The following is a 5,813-nucleotide window of genomic DNA, read 5'->3' on the forward strand; positions in this document are numbered from 1 at the left end:
ATTTTCACATTTTTTTCTCTCACATTTCTTCAGCCCAGCAATCCCAAATCAGTGTACATGAGGGCTTGTTTGTTTTAAACGCATGAAAGAATAATTCATTCTAGACCCTCTTCCAAGTTTCTGGTGAATGGAGTCAGCCTGTGGCATTGTTTGGTTTGAAGCTGCATCCTTTCATCCTTCATCCTCATGTGGACAACCTTCCTGTGTGTTTCAGTTTCCTTTACAGTACACCTATTTCTGAATTTAGGGTTCATCCTAAATCTAGACGATTTTGTCTTTAAATCTTCAATTATATCGACAAAGGCACCTCTCCAAAAAAATTAGGTCATGGTCCCTGGTTATAGAAGTTAGAAGTTAGACATAGATTTTTGAGAAATACATTCAACTCTTACTAGAGCTAAGCATCTTTGGGAACTCCTGTGGTGATATCGTGTTGTATGGAATGTAGAGAAAGATACAGTGAGACCCAATGAGAGGAATACAGATCTAGGAGGAATGATGGTAGAAAAAAAAAAAAAAAAGACCTGTCACTTGTTAAGTGCCTAGTGTGTTCCAGCTGTTATACGCATGTTATACTTTATATACATTGCAACGTTGATCTCAGAGGAGAATATCTAAGGGGAAGAGAAAAGAAATGAAAATTACCCAGAGATTGAGCCTAGGGAGCCTAGAGAATAAGAACACAAATAATCAGCTGTGAACAGGCATGGGGGGGGTAACTTGGTAACAGAGATTATGGAGGAATTTTGAAAGTGTGTATTGTATGGAGGCATTGAAATAATCCATGCTACATGGAATCAGATTTTAGCAAACCCGACTCAGAACTATCTTCTATGAATGGTTATTGGATCAAATTCTGAGTTACAATGTTTTGTAGAAACCAGAGGGCTAAAGAATGAACTTTGAAAATTGTTCAGGGTTCAAGAACTTGAAGACAAGATCAAGAAAAGGGGTAACAGGATGGAAGGGGCAGTAACAAACTCGGAGTTAACAGCATCCTCAAAAATATTTTCTTAAATTTATCTTCTCAAATTCATTATTATTTAACTTTTTGCCTACCTAAATATGTATAGGTGGGATTTTATAAGTGAGTATCTATAGCTAATCTTTGGCCTGATAGAATCTCTTCTTTTAGAAAGGTATAGCACAAATTCTTATTGTTCTTTATATTAAAAACCTGGAGTCACCTATCAGGAGTGAAAGCTTAAGGATCAGAGAAGCAAAGCAGTCAGTCACTAGTTGTTACCTCTACCAATGCTCAGACAAAAGAGCAATCCTGTCTCTATGAATCCTCAGACTGAATGTTGTCTCTATGAAACCTCAGACTGCAACCTCAGACTGCATCATCAGACTGCATCCTCCTCAGACTGCATCCTCAGACTACATCCTCCTCAGACTGCATCCTCAGACTGTATCCTCAGACTGCATCCTCAGACTGCATCCTCAGACTGCATCCTTAGACTGCATCCTCAGACTGCATCCTCAGACTGCATCCTCAGACTGTATCCTCAGACTGCATCCTCAGATTGCATCCTCAGACTGTCTTATATTCCTCTCTCTACCCAGTCATACCCGTTCCTGTCTCCACCTCCCTAGTGTTGGGATTAAAGGTATATGAATCCCAAGTACTAGGATTAAAGTTATGAGCCACCACCACCTGGTTCCGTTTCTCTTTGAGACTGCATCAGTCTAGTGTAGCCCAGGATGGCCTTGAATTTGAGAGATCCATCTGCCTCTGCCTCCCATGCATTGGGATTAAAGGTGCATACCACTACCATTATGTGGCCTCTATGACTAACTAGTGGCTCAGCTCTGTACTCTGATCTTCAGGCAAGCTTTATTTGCTAGATTACAAACAAAATATCACTACAAAAAGGATTTTTTATATAACAATCCACAAACTCAAGAAGGGATCCATCAATATATATTATCAAAATTTATCTAAGGGTCTTAGTGTTTATTGAGGTTGATGTGTTTAATTGCACATCTGCTGCTCATGTAAGGATCATGGCAATGACTCTAGCTCTTAAATCTGCCACACCCAAGACCCTGCATTTATCCAAATTGTAGAAATATGTTTTCACCATCCAGTCACCAAAATATCTTCCATTTAGGTCTGCAACAGCTTTAAGTGCCAATTCAACTCTCCTAAATTCTGAAAGAATACATACCACTTCATCATCCAGAACGCTAGGAATTTCAAATATCACACATTTCTCCCACCTTGCCATAGCTTTCATATTCTGCTTGGTTTTATCTTTCAAGTCTTCATCATTGTTCCTGCACTGGTTGTTGCTAGGCAGGGCCACCCTAGTAGGACCCTACCTACTTATTGCAGTTAATGGATTTGGATCCAATTTCTCGATTGCATTCCGAAACATCTCCTCTCTCTTCCATCACCCATAAAAATCTTGCTGATCTTCTTCACTTACAGTGTAGGCTGAGTTGGTGCTTTCTCAGTCCCCATCCTTGCTGAAAACTACACTTTTGCGTGTTCCTATACCATATTGTATCACCCATGTTGTCAAGGGAGAAGTTGCTTTGCCAGCTTGGAGATCTTGCTCTCTCCAGCTCCTCCTATACACTGCAGGAATAGCAACTTTGAAAGACTGCAGTAAAGATCTTGAGTCCTCTTCACAAGGAAAACCTTGGGGTAGTTCCCTGTTGTTCTCTACAACAGTGGGTTGGAGGATGGAGCTCCCCAAAATGTCCTTTCTTTTTTTCTTGACTTGAGTCTTCATTAGAATCTGGGTTGCTTTGGATATCCTCCAGTTTCGGCCTCCTTTTCTTTTCTTCTATGTCCTTGTTTCAAGATCCTCCTGCCCCTGTTACTCTTCTCTTTGACACTTCACTACTTCTGATAGTCATTAGGAAAGAGGATCCGTATTCATCAGCTGCAGGAATCAGAACCCCCCTCTCACCCTCTGTAGAAAACCCACTGGGAACAAGATCCTTTGTTCTGGCTGCTGTGTGAGATGGTGTGTCCACAATCTGCTCATCTTCATCTTTACCTCTAAAAGTTTTCCCCAAATATTCCTTATCTTTTTCTTATCCAGTTCTTCTGGTTTAGTCCACCATCACCTCTTGAGAAAATTAATGCAGTAACATTCTAACTGGCTTTACTACTTTTATATTTATCCACCTCTCACATTATACTTACATGCTTCTATTTAAAATGATAATCATGGAGGCTAGAGAGATGGCACAGCTGTTAAAAGTGCTTCTTGCTCTTCCAGAGAATCCAAATTTGGTTCCCAGAACCCATGCTGAGAAGTTCACAACTGCCTGTAATTCAAGCTCCTGGGGCTCTAACAGTCTCTTCTGGTTGCATACATGCATCATACGTTTAAACATACATACATGGGAACACACAGCACACACAAATAATAATAATAAAATTAAAACCTAAATATTAAGAATAAATAAATTTAAAAAGTGACAATCCTGTGATAGTCTTCTTAAAATCCCTTTGTGGATGTCCATGTGAGTCACTTTCAACCTTTCAGTGCACATAAGAAATTTCTGGGGAATTTGTTAGAATATTAATTCTTTGGATGTCCTTAACAAATAGTTGACCTTCATATGCATATGCTAAATTTTCAAATATATAGTATTACAGTTCACTGAGATAATTTCCATGCAAATATCATTGGATCACTGTTGAAGAACAGTCTGAGGAACAAAAGCCAAACTCAAATTCCTAATTCCTAGTTCACTATTACAGCCCTGTCTTTTATTTTATCCATTTTACACTTTAAAGTAGAAAGAAAAATATGTTCGTTGACCATGTGATTTTATTTAAATTTGTTAGGTTATTCTTGAAAAAAAAATCACATTATATGAGCCTTAAAATTGAATCATCATTAATCATATGCATAGTAAATTTTTCTGAAGAACTTTCATTGAGCTCTTAACCAAGGCTCCCTTTCCTTGCTCTGGTCCCACTGTAGAACATTTTATCTTTATAATTTAAAGATTTACCTTTTATTTTTAACTTTCAAATATAAACTTTATTATTTTTGTTTGCAAGGCCTTTCTTTATTCCTCTTTATATTTCTAGGACCTGGCCCAGTGGCTGACACATAGCAACTAAGCCTGAATCACTGGCCTAGCATACTGCTGCCAGACAGAACCTGCCAAAGGCTTTCAGAAAGACATGGTTACATTTGTTCCAGGGTGAGACTTGCCTCTGTGATATGATGTCACCCAATTAATTAGACTGGTTGCATCTCAGTGTGGCCCCACTGCCAGGATTCACTGTCCTTCTTGTAGTCAGACAAGATTTCTGAAGCCAGAAATCAACTGAAGAACAATGGCAATGGGTTTTTGATCCTAGTGCACGTAATGGCTTTGTGGGAGCCTAGGTAGTTTGGATGCTCACCTTAATAGACCTGGATGGAGGTGGGTGGTCCTTGGACCTCCCACAGGGCAGGGGAACCTGATTGCTCTTTGGGCTGAGGGGGGAGGAAGACTTGATTGGGGGCGGGGGAAATGGGAGGTGGTGGCGGGGAAGAGGCAGAAATCTTTAATAATTAAATTAATTAATTAATTAATTTAAAAAAAAGACCCTCTAAAGCTTGTCTACCATTCTGGATGTACCTTACATCACATCAGATGCCCCTCCCCCCCATTCCAACACACCCTGAAGGCCCTCTCAATCACTGATCAGTCAATATCTCCCCTCTAAAGGAGATATCAGACAGGCAGCCATTTAGCACTGGAAGGAAAGAGGAAAAGGCACATAGCCTATAAAGTCAGATTTCTCTTGCCACTCTGGTGATTGCCTATGAGTGTATCAAGCAGCCCAAGTGGAAAGGTTCCCAGAGATGACACCAGCCTGCATCATCAACACACCCCTAGAGGCTGAAATCAGCTCACCTTGACTCATTGCTGAGTTAACCACTGAGGCTCTCCCTGGGCCGCTTTCCTATTATCTATTCAGTAAAGTAATGGGCTGTTTACCTCTTTATGTAAATGGCCTTTCCCAGTTGCACATTTCCAGACAGCAAGCATAGTGTCTTGGGTTTCAGATTGGCACTTGGTGTTTCCAGCAAGAACATACACGGGTTTTTATAGGACCTCATGCTTTTGCAATTTGACCAGCCCTTTAAAGTAAATAGCAATAATACAGGGGGTTAGAGAGACCAGACAGTCAGTAAGTAGTATGCTTATCATTCAAGCAAGCAGATTTGAGTTTGAGCCCGAGAACTCACATAAAAATCCTGGGGTAAGCCTTTAATCCCAGCACTCGGGAGGCAGAGGCAAGCAGATCTCTGTGAGTTCGAGGCCAGCCTGGTCTACAGCGCTAGTTCCAGAACAGGCTCCTAAAGCTAAAGAGAAACCCTGTCTCGAAAAACCAGAAAGAAAAAAAAAAGCCTGGTATAGTTTTCGTAAATGTATAGTTCCAGTGCTAGGGAGGTGGAAACAGCAAAATTCAAGTTTGCAAGTCATTCTAGTTGAATCTCAGTGAGTCTCAGCAAGATGAGTGACCTTGTCTCCAAACAAGGGGGGCTGCTCCTGTGGATCAGCATTCAGAGTTGTCCCCTGGCCTCCACATATATGTGTACACATGTTCAAATGTAGAATGTACCAAGGACAGTGCACACACACTCATAAATACAAATTAAATAAGGATTGGAATGCAGCTCAGTTTAGTTTATTTCCTGCCTAGCATACATGAAAACCCTGGTTTGATCCCCACCGCAATATAAACTTGATACAGTGGCACACACCTGTAACCTTCTGGGAAAGTAGAGGCAGAAAGATCTGAAGTTCAAGGTTATCCTCAACCACACAGCAACCTTGAGGGTAGT

The sequence above is a fragment of the Chionomys nivalis genome, chromosome 3 (assembly GCF_950005125.1).
Source record: "Chionomys nivalis chromosome 3, mChiNiv1.1, whole genome shotgun sequence".
Taxonomy (NCBI): Eukaryota; Metazoa; Chordata; class Mammalia; order Rodentia; family Cricetidae; genus Chionomys; species Chionomys nivalis.